At 37.6% G+C, this 12025-nt stretch overlaps 1 long non-coding RNA gene across 15 annotated transcripts; it reads right to left on the bottom strand.

The window, feature by feature from the left end:
* Positions 1 to 3749: 3749 nt before the first annotated feature.
* On the bottom strand, positions 3750 to 7546 carry LOC136247327 (uncharacterized). 15 transcript variants are annotated; one of them, XR_010697398.1, is made up of 19 exons: positions 6922 to 7546; positions 6769 to 6841; positions 6644 to 6718; positions 6267 to 6350; positions 6093 to 6215; positions 5989 to 6042; positions 5879 to 5942; positions 5668 to 5827; positions 5552 to 5615; positions 5403 to 5500; positions 5257 to 5356; positions 4920 to 4962; positions 4797 to 4868; positions 4683 to 4747; positions 4580 to 4633; positions 4486 to 4535; positions 4328 to 4434; positions 4181 to 4272; positions 3751 to 4134 (listed from the first exon to the last, which is right to left on the bottom strand). It is a non-coding gene; the product is annotated as an uncharacterized lncRNA (long non-coding RNA). The 15 variants fall into 15 exon arrangements; XR_010697401.1 differs by having other exon boundaries at positions 3750 to 4134; positions 4580 to 4747; positions 5700 to 5827; XR_010697399.1 differs by having other exon boundaries at positions 4181 to 4269; positions 4580 to 4747.
* Between the last annotated feature and the right edge of the window lie 4479 nt (positions 7547 to 12025).

Consider the following 12025-nt stretch of genomic DNA (forward strand, 5'->3'; position numbering starts at 1 on the left):
TACCTCGTACTAAGTCAGGTAGCATACCATTAGTATGAATTTCATACTTCTGAGTTTACTGAAGTATGAGGAAAAGGCATATATGGTGAGCTCTAAATGTGATGAGCTCTAAACGTGATATGCATACAATGTACTTAGATGGGTATTATGATGTGTAGGAGATGATAGCTCACATTTGTTATTTATTGAGGCAAATGTGAACTATCATCTCCTACACATCACATAAGCCACAGGATGTACAACATATCACATTTGTATACATACCATGTGTAGCATACTATTAGTAGTCTGGCAGACAGCAGTGTGAAGTTTGCAAAATGGTCTATAGTTTATTTTAATGCACTTTTGGATTGTCCTGTATATACCCAAAACAATATTCCACCTGCCGGACAGTTGTCAGCCTTCAGAATTTCACCATAGCAACCAAAGTTTAATTAGCTACATAGCAACCATAAACATTTCACAAAATAGCTTCTGTGGGTTTCAGTTTCACCCAAAATTGTTTGATAATCTGACCATTTAACAAATCTGAGGTATGTCAGAAAAACACTGAATAATTAAATAGTCCCATAAACCCCTGAAGGCATCATTATGCATACCGTAGTTACGTACGTCTCAATAACTGTCATAGGCCTTGCAGACACAAACCACACCCTGTCACACAACAGGACGTATCTCAGTACTAGAGTAAAATATTCGCATTCTGCTACTTGTATTATAAAGCCAATACCTGCTTAAATTTTCAAAGCTATAGCACATTGGTACATAAAGTTATGGGTGATTAAATTTCGAAAAGTGTGCAAATTTAATGTACTCACATGCCCTATATTCATAGGCCCAATCACATTTGCTATCTTGAATTTCTTTAGTTTGCTTATTTTAAAAATGTTTGTTTCAGTTTAGGCTATACTATAATGGTTACCATTACTTTTAGACTTGAGAGAACAAGCACAGTTTTCTGGTAGGAAATTTAATTCTGGCCTTTTCCTGTTAAATGTTTTTGAATCATCATGATAGAATCAAGTGTCTCGGTGATAATGATTTGCTTCTTTTTGGTTTTGCTGGTGTGGTAAAGCTCAGTTAATACACTCTTTCTCCAGCTAAAGTCCATGAAGTGCAAACAATTCACTGTAAAAACAGCCGTGTGTATACTACACGCCAGCTGTGTGAATACCACACAACGCATGTTCACACGTAGTTGGTGGGCTCACACGCCTGGCAGTTGTGTTATACTAACATGCGTATTGTGTCATATTTACACAAAACGCGTGTTATATTTACACAAAGCTCGTGTGACAATTGTGTGACCAGACAGTTGAAAGATACCAGTCTGCCAGTGCCTTAATAGGGCTGTTTCACCTGAGAGCAAAAGGGTGAGTTGTATAGAATTCATTGTGAGCGCAGTTCTCGGGGCGTGCTGTGGGCCCGGTTGTGGGTGCCATGAGTTTACACGCTGATACTTCCGTCACACTACTGTCTATGTGAGTCTAATAGTGGCCACTTAGATACCTAAAAGTAGCTTTATGTTGTTTAGGAATTTTTAAAAGTATATCCGTGATGTTCATTAAATAGAATTTGTATATCAAACGCATTTAATACTAGCAACTTATTGTGTGTACGTAACAAATTAGTATCTACTGAAACACACCATCCATGATTCATTGGTACTTTGCATTGTATCATGTTGATGTGTCCAACTCAAAGGTAGCAACAGGGAAATTTAACATGAAATTTGTCCATGTAGATGTGCTATCATAGATAATGTATGCATTCCTAATGGATTGGAAACGCACGTTAAATTGTTTTCCTATGAATATCCTAGTTTCAGTGTGCCAGTACATTAGGAAATGTACAGAGTGGTTGTTTGACTTTCTCTCAAGACCAGTTTGAAGGCATGGATATTCCTTTTACATTGTTTATTGTGTTGTGTACTAAACAAGAACACAGCATGTTTGTGGACATTGGGAGAAATATTGTTTGCGACAAGTGACAATGGCAGGTACTCACCAGCTAATAATTCAGCAACAGTACTATTAGCCATCTTCTTGTTGCTGCATTTACACAACCAAAGAAATGTGTGATATATTGAAATAGATTTTATGCTACAGTACTGCTCAGCTTGAGCTAAACAATTGACAAAGTAGTGCCTGTATTCTGAAGTTTTATCGAAACAGTGGAAATGTACAGTGAAGCAGTGAATATCTAGCTAGCCTACCTGTTACAAGTGGTGTAAACAGCAGCAAAGATACAACGCTGCACTTTCTGTTTCTTCAGGAATTTGTACAACCGTTTTAAAACACCATACTTCACCTTTGAACCTGAATTTTCTTACACTGTTGTTTACTACTCTCCAGCATCCCTACCCAGTCCAGCCTTGGTAACTAATCCAGTTGTAAACAACAAACACTAATTTGCTGGTTACAAGAACAGCGAAGTCTTCCACCTGTTGAGGCCATAAAGTTTACGTGCACCGAGGCCCATGACGTCACTATGTAAATAATATGGGCTTTTCCAATCTATTAGGAATGCATACATTGTCTGTGGTGCTATAAATGGCCATATGTTCATGTGAAATCAATGAAACTGAAAAAAAGTTAAATTTAGCTTCATGTACAGTATATCACATGGGTGAACGTGAAGGAGTTTGCCCATGATAAGAGAAAAAGACTGTTACCATATATGCATCCTGCCAGTGAGATGTGTGTACAGCAACCTGAGGCATGGACTGAGTAGCGACCACCATTGTATATAGTACAAGACCGATTACCTCTAAAATCATGCATGAATATTTACCATGCAGCAAATTTCATACAAAGCTGAAATGTACTACTGTCATATCCCATCCATATAATCCCAGGTTAGCTAAAGTGTTTCAGTTTGGGTTGTCTCTTGTTCAGAGCTTCACACTGCGACTGGCTGCATGAGCAAAAACTAGTTTGTGTAAAATACTGTTTTGTTAAAAGTGTATTGAAAGTAAATGCACATAAAAATTATATTATATAACAAGTGGACATGAACTAATAAGCTTTTGATTCAGGACATTCAGGTGCTCAATACAAAGATATTGAAATTAATACTTCAGCGACAAAGCATAAAACCAGCGAAAATTAGCCGTGCAATGTTGTGGCTGCCATGTTTAAGCTAGTTCCTTTCAGCAATGATACCAACATGTCACCAGAGCATAACTGCACAGAGTTTACCAGATAGATAGTACATTGTAGGAAAATTCTTGCTAAAGACAAGCAAAATTAATTACATAACAATTTGGTGAATGCTCTATTAGAGTGAGTGCATTTCAGTACTGTAATACAAAACACTGGTTAGCAGAAATACTTAGCACAGTGACATATACACCGTAACTTACTTTCATAACAAATCACATTTTAGAAGTCAGGAGTGTCATGCCTGTCACCAGTAACGGTGTGAATGTAGTTACTGTATTGCCTTGAATAGTGGCCTGGTCTCAAATAATAGCCTGGGTATAAAGTTGCTTACATGTTTATTTCACTGAAGTAGCTTTTCACCCAGGCCACTAGGTCTGGGTGAAAGTTGCTCAAAAGAAATAAACGTCCAGGTCACTATCCGAGATAATACTGTAACAGTTGCACAATTACTTTGAAGTACTCTAATAAAGCAGTCGCCCATTTTTGTTACACCACACTGACGTTCAACATTATTAGCTGTTGTGTATGAGTTATTTAATTAATGAATTATGAATCTTGATTAAAATAATGGTAGCAACATAGGCTTGGCTAAATGACATGTAATTACCATATGAATATAATTTGCAATTGTATGGACTACATTAGTTAGATAGGCCACTGCTTGACCAATAAAGATACATCAACTGACTTATCAGTAGTACCATTACATGATTTATGACAGAACCATTTTAAAACTGTCAAATAGAGCAGCCGTACAAGCATTATATAATTCGTAATGATTATTGTTTACTCAAGCTAAGTGTTCTGGAAAAGGCCAACAGACCAGGTAACACAGTAGCAGTCTTCTAATAATTGTGAATACAAAATCGGATTCACTCTTAATTGACAAAGGAGGCCAAGTAGAAAATCCAACGAGTTACTAAAAAATTCTCTGACAAAGACACCAAGTAGTACGATACCGTGAAGTCTCCTAAAAGACACAAATGACTAGAATACAAAATGGAATCCATTCTTACTTGTACATTAAAGGACAATAGTGATCTTCAATCCAGCAATGACTTTATCAAAGCCAATGACACTACGTAGGATGATACTGTGAAGTCTCCTACTAATCATAATAAATTAAAATACAAATTAAAATACAAATGGTAATTCATCCTTACATGTACATTAAAGAGGCCCAAGTAGCATGTATGATCTCCAATCCATCAATAAGTTGTTGTTTTTTTTTAAATACACTGCCGTCTCCAACTTCAACGGTTACCTCGCCCTTGTAACAATCACTAATAAAATAGAACACAAAAATGCTGCTAACACATACTTCATACTGCCAAGGAGACTCAAGATGCTCTCCAAACCAAAAATACTGCTCTGCAAAAATCACAAATAGAATAGAGTACACTTCACTCTTATACTTCATGCTGCCAAGGCAAAGCAGTGTACGTGTCCACTTTAACAAACACAGTTAGCTAACAAGTCCTTATAACAAACAGATATAAAAACACACTTAACTTTTACTTCATGCTACAGAGGAGACTCAAGATGTGCAATAGTTTAACTCTCCAAATTCAAAAATTACACCCCTGTAAAAATTACCATTAAAGTAGAATATAGAATACATTTTACTCTCACTTCTTACTGCCAAGGTGACCCAAGACGTACAATGGTGTATGTCTTCCATGTTGACAATCACATCATCACATCCTTGTAGCAATCACAAAATAAAATACTATACAAAATATGCTTAACTCTTACCGCATTACAAATCTCCAATTCCTTAATCACAGTTTTCACACCCCTGTGACAATCACTACTAAATAACAATCACTATGAAAATAGAATAAAAAAATATAGTTTATACTTGCTTAATACTGGGAGGCCAACTAGAAAAATCCAACAATTTACTCAAATATACTCCCACAAGGTTACAAAGAAGAAAGTACAAAGCCTCACAACAGTCACAAATAATTTAGAATACAAAATGTAATTTACGCTTACATGTATGTTACAGAGGCCAAGTGTTAAACCCAACAATATTAAGTCTCCTAACAATCACAAATATATTAGAATACAAAATGCAATTCACTCTTACGTCTACGTTTAAAGAGTCAAGTTGTATTATCTCCAATTCAGCAATGACTTTATCAAAAACTCTGCCAAGGACACTACGTAGGATGATACTGTGAAGTCTCCTACTGATCATAATAAATTAAAATACAAACAGTAATTCATCCTTACATGGTACAGTAAAGAGGCCAAGTAGCATGATCTCCAATCCATCAATAAGTTTTAAAATACACTGCCGTCTGTATTTCAACAATCACAAGTACATCACCCTTGTAACAATCACTAATAAAATAGAATACAAAAATACTACTAACACATACTTCATCTTGCTAAGGAGACTCAAGTTGTGTGACAGTCTACTCTCCAAATCCAAAAATTACTCCTCTGCAAAAATCACAAATAAAATAGAATGCAGAATAATATAATTCAGTCTTACCGCCAAAGCAAGATGTACAACAGTGTACGTACCCACTTTAACAACCACAGTTATCAAGTCCCTGTAACAGTCAGTAGAATATAAAAATACACTTCACATTTACTTCATGCTGCCAAGGAGACTCAAGATGTGTAACTCCCCAAATCCAAAAATAACACAGCTGTAAAAAAAAATTACCAATACAATAGAATACGGAACACTTTACTCTCACTTCTTACTGCCAAGGTGACCCATGGTGTATGTCTTCAATGTCTACAATCACAATTATCACACCCCTGTAGCAATCACAAAATAAAAATACAAAATACGCTTCACTCTTACTGTAAGATGTACGGCATTCTAAACTCCATTTCCTCAATCACAGTTTTTGCACTCCTGTAACAACCACTATAAAAATAGGATACAAAAATACAGTTCATACTTACTTCATGCTGCCAATGTCCACAAGTCTTAAGTTCCCAGATCAAAGAATTACACCTTGTAACAATTATGTTGTGGTCAAGTAGATAGAGTATGACAGTCTGATGTAACTAAATCCATTTATTACACTTCTGGAACAATCACAAAAAATTAGAATACAAAAAGTGAGTTAATCTTACATGAACGAGGCTAAGTAGAAATCCAAAAAGTTATTTTAAAATATTCCCACAAGGACGTCGAGTAGAAAGAAAGTGCAAAGCCTCCTAACAATCACAAATAAAATAGAATATAAATGTGACCGGGCCTGTGAAAACAGGGCATGTGGGTACAAACTACACCCTGTCACTCTCCAGGTCATATCTCAGTATATTGGAAGTCCATTCTGCAACTTGTAGCATGATGCCAATTAAATGCCTACTAAGAGCTGAAAATTGCAATGCCATAGCATAATGGTAAAAAAGGTTATGAAAGATGAAACTTTGAAAAAGTAGGCAAAAATCATGTGCCCACATGCCCTATTTTCGCAGGCCCGGTCACAAATGTAATTCACTCCTACATGCATGAAGTAGTAAATCCAATAATACACTTTGCAAGGAGACCAAGTACCATGATACTGTGAATTTGAAGTCTCCTAACAATCACAAATAGCTAATTAGAATACAAGATACAATTCACTCTTACATGTAAGTTTAAAAGGCCTAGGGTCAAGTTGCACGATTTCAATGACTTTATGAAAAATCCTCTGCCAAGGACACTATGTAGGATGATAGTGTGAAGTCTCTTAATAATCACAATAAATTAAAATACAAAATTAATGGTAAAATTCACTCTTACATGTATGGCAAGGAGGACAAGTAGTATGATCACCAATCCGACAATAAGTTTTTCACATGGCATGCTTCTTTTACAGCTTGTCTTTTTCATATTCCGTTTTCTGTTCTGTTTCAACAAATGGTTCTCTGAAAGACACACTTCATTATGACATAAGGATCACCGAAAAACAAATATGACAGCAATGACAACTACAGTTTCGTTTGACAGGACAAGCAGAAAACATTGTCATTAGAATGAGATTTACAGCACCACAACAACAAACAGTCTCAAACAACATGACCTGCACAAAATGTGTGATTGCCAGAATGAGATATGACACCACAACAACAACAGTTTCAAACAACATGACCTGTACAAAATGGACGATCGCCAAAAGAGATATGACACCACAGAAACTACAGTCTCACACAAAAATGACCTGAACAAAAAGTGTTGCCAAACATACATTTGCCAGAATCATACATTACAGTGTAAGTAATTTGATGTTTGTGAATTCGAAAATGCACAGGTTTTCAATCTGGTCACAAATTTATTTTACATGATTACTCTATTAGAGTACTGTATCTCTGACAGAGCTTAACTACAGTATGTATCCCATGTTCACGTTTGTACATTCACTGTATTGTGTGTACTTTTAGTTCTTGTCTGTAATAAACATAATTATAAAAGCATCATCTGTTTTTTTTTTTATCTTCTTGAGAACACTGGCTTCCTCTTTAGTACTCCTAACCTTTAGAAAGTACAAAGTTGCATATAAAATGGTGTGAATTTCTGCATGTGTGTTGCGTGTGCAAGTAGTGTGCACAGCACACATGTGTATGCGTAGTGTAGTGTGTGTGCTTGCATGCATGTATGTGCATGTGTGCACACACACAAACAGGGTCTTCCCTAAAGAGCAGTATAGCGGTGCAGCACCACTCTACTTTGCTTAAAATTCTTTTGATATGGAAAGCAAGTTACTTTTATTAGCGGGAATTTATTTTTGAAGAACCACCAGACATGGAAAACCGCTTCGAAAATTACCAGCTACATGTAAACTCTGTTAGGGTTTTGTATGTGTGTTGTGTCTGTCTGTGTATGTGTGTGTGTGCATTTATAATAATTGCATGGTAAAAATAAGCCTTGAGATATCACATAAGCGAGAGAGGCACAGTCGAGATACTCTAATACAGCAGTCAGCTAGTCACCCTGTACAACAGTCATGAATGATAACAGTCACATGTGTATAAAGTAGCTGTGTGCTATAACAAAAACTATAAACTAGTATATTAAGGTGGCGAATGGATTAAGGGCAGCTGCACAAAGTTAATTGGACAGCATGTTTGTGGTAATTCATGAACAAACACAGAAATTCATAGACCACAGCAAAGCGTCTCAATTATGGACTAACAGAACAAGCTCTGTCAGACTACCCAGCTACTGTTGTTGATACAACTAATGTTTTTCATCCATTAAAGCTATCAGCTTGTCACAACTCTGGTTAATTCCCTGGCAAACGGCACCAGCTGCCATCACGTGATTACTGTTATACAGAGTGTGCCCTGACTAGCCACACGGTCTCTTTTCTCACTAAATAACTTCAAAATTATGCACTACAGACCATCAAAATTTGGTGTGGACATTGGGTATGCATTACTTCAAATTTTTGTGATTCGGACTTGATGAAATTGTCAGCCAATGTTGTAGTCCACAGCTGCGCACTTTCCAAATTGTTAACAGTAAAATAGAAAGCATAGAATTATTCTACAAGGTGAGTGGGCTTGCGCCATTACGCCGGCATAATTTTGAGCATAATAGGCTGGCAAAAACATCAATAATTACGCCAGCATAATAGGATGATTTCCAAGGTTTTTAATTAAATTTGTAAGCGCATGTAAAAATATAGTAAAACGTGAACACACTACACCTTAATACTGCATTCATATTAAGAAAATGTGCAATGTTATTATTTTCATTGTTTCTTGGCTGATTATTAATGCTTCATGGAAATAAGATCGATATACTCTAATACAGCAGTCAGAAAAGACTGATATACCCTAACAAAACAGCCAACTCTAGAGCTTACCTTGATTTGAAAGCATAATTTGAGCATAATAGGCTGGCTTTTTGAGCACTTTTTTGAGCACTGCTCAAAAGCATAATAGGCTATTACAAAGTTAATTAGTGCACTCCATAGTAATCATGCGGCTGTCTATACCACTTTAGCAAAAAACATGTTGATGTACAACCAGTTGCCTAGCTAGTACTAATTCAATGTCAAGTCTTGTAAATGGATAGACCAAATTTTGTATGTTATTTCAAATTTCAGGGTTTTAAATAGAAAGTGTACAACATACCCATGTGGACATTGGCAACCCCTTGTGTGCAAAACATCGGCAGTTTTGTCACATTGCATATGGCTAAATTGAAAGAAGTAACTTTAAACCATTATTTCTATTAAAAAATCAATATTACATTTTATTGTAAGAGTATTAATCATACAGCTGTAAGACTGTCTATAGGAGCTGAGATTAAGCATACATCCTTGCATACATCCTTGCATACATCACTGCTTGAAGGTTCTTAGTTTACTAATTTGTTAAGATGCCTTACTGTAGTTGTACTGATAGTAAAGTGTCAGTAAACGTAAGTATATGGAACATAATTATTTTACTAAGTTTTAAACTCTCAGTAAAACATCAGTGAATGCAGGTTTACTGAAAAACTACTAAAATAACAAACAATTAACTGTTCCATATACTGGGGATATACCACTGTAGTAAACTAAGATACTTCAAGCAGTGCATCCGGCTTAATACGCCTATCAATGTAATGCCTGAGTACTACGGATACGGATTAAGGGTGGGGGAAGGTCGGGGATGGTGGGAGAACTGATTGCTAAATTCACTGAAGTAGGGGATTTGTCTTCACCAAAGACATTTACCAATGCAGAAGTGTGTGCCTTTAGAAGCATTTCTAGCTACTACATTAGTACTAGGGCCCACTTGAACTGATTTGCCTATAGATCCATGCCACTCGACCGTACAAAACCCAACCTAGCCCCTCTATCCCCCAGGGTATGCCAGTGGAGAATTTGTTGGGGTTTGTATCGCCAATCCTCCCCCAGTAGGTGAGGAATAGTAGCTTTCAGTGATACAAATCTCCACCTTTCCCCACCTCAGCCCGTATCTGTGGTAGTCGGGGTTACATTCATAGGTGCATCATGATTATGCACTTGTCAATTTCATGCCCCACCCCCGGGCGTCCCCACACCCCAGGTGGGGATTTGACATTGCTTCTTGTCCCCACCCCTGGGGCAATTGACAGTTGTCCAATTCACTGACCAATTTTTGGTAGTTGCATTTCTAAACAATAAAATCGCACTTGCTATAATTTTACTAGCTACAGGGCAGGTTTATTATTAGTCGCATGCATGAAATATACGCTTAGTCATCCTTGAGGTGTTGTCAAATCCCTTCTATTGGGGTGGGGACATAGTGGGGATTTGACAGCCGATTTTGCCCCAGTAGTGGGGAATTTGACACCACGATCTGTCAAATCCCCTGTATTCGGGAGTGTGGGGCATGAAATTGACAAGTGCATTACTCTTATGGTTGGGTTCAAGCTATGAGCAAATATCAAAATACTGGAGTGCACATTAGTAAACCAATTGCACTCACGGACAAAATCTGAAGGACAAGGTCCGCTATCATTAGCAAATGATCCGTTACAGGGTTCAGAAAACTTGACTCAACCATAGATCCTTTGATCTATGACTCAACGTAAGTTTATACACAACTCACGTGAACGTGCCTACGTGTCACTGAATACACTTGTCTCCTGGCGAAAGTCAGTTCCGCGAAGCCAACTATTATAGCACCATAAATTAGCATAGTCTGTAGCAAAATCTCACCTTACGATGCATTTTTCAGGTTCCTCCTGCAGGCTTGGCTGTCGCTAAAAAATACAACCTGGACTGGTAGTCGATGCAAAAATTGTAGTTACCTTGGTGATACAATATTTGGCGCTGTTTCGGTGAAGTTGTAGCTTTTTACGCTCTTTCAACCTTCGTTCAAAACAGCGGTAGAGCCTGAAGTGACTGCAGAGTACCTTTGGGAAAGTGGTACCTTCGCTATTTCAGTTACTCGAGCTCAGTGGAACGTCCGAAGGAAGGAAGGAAACCTGAGGGACTGAGAAGCCAGTATCAACCTGACAACCCGTAAGTAAACGGGTTTCCTGACATGTTAGACACTTTTCTTGCAGTTGTCGTAATTTAGTCTCAGAGGCTGACTTCAGTGGCGTAGCCAGACCCGGGCAAGCCCGGGCATCAAGATATTCTGCCCTACCATCAGCTTTTCCAGTTATTAAGCACGTGAGCTTAAGAACACCGGACTCGCCGTACACCAAAAGACTGTTCTAGAATACACACACGAAGTACACCAACTTCTAAATAGATCTTTGAGATTTCACATGTATTGCAAGTTGTGTCCGAGGTTGTGTCCAGCTCTCGTCCCGAGGGTTATTTTAGGGGTTTTCCCAAGGGTTTCCTTCTGTATTTGCAGGCAGGTAATTGCGCTGTTACACGTGATATAATTAAACACGTGCATAGGCCTCGTTGTGACAGTATTTTCAGAGTTCCAGCTGTTCGTCTAGCGATTAATATGAGTGCTGTGAAGCAGCTATCATTGTTTAATTTTGTCAAGCAAAAGTGCACTGCGAAGCAGGCAAAAGCCACAGAAGATCCTGGGCCTCAGAATTTATTGCCTTAATGGAAACATTGTATGTTTTCATGTCCACAAATAAGGTACATACATTGTACATAGAGCAGCAACATCATTTATATCCCAACAAACCACCTCGTCAATTACAAAAGTTGTCAGATACTTGTTGGGCCTGTAGGTTTCTTGCTGTTGATGCAGTCTGTAGTACATTTCGGGCTATCCTTGCAACACTGCAGAAAGTAGTTGAAGCCAAAGGAATTTTGCTCCAAGTACATTGCTTTAAGTTCCTGACAACTCTTGTCACATTCAGTCGATTGCTGTTTCCCACAAAACAACTATCTGATCAGCTCCAGAGTTCACAAACTGACATGGCCAAAGCAGCTGAATTGGTAGAGGGAACCATG

The sequence above is a fragment of the Dysidea avara genome, chromosome 2, assembly GCF_963678975.1.
Source record: "Dysidea avara chromosome 2, odDysAvar1.4, whole genome shotgun sequence".
NCBI classification, from domain to species: domain Eukaryota; kingdom Metazoa; phylum Porifera; class Demospongiae; order Dictyoceratida; family Dysideidae; genus Dysidea; species Dysidea avara.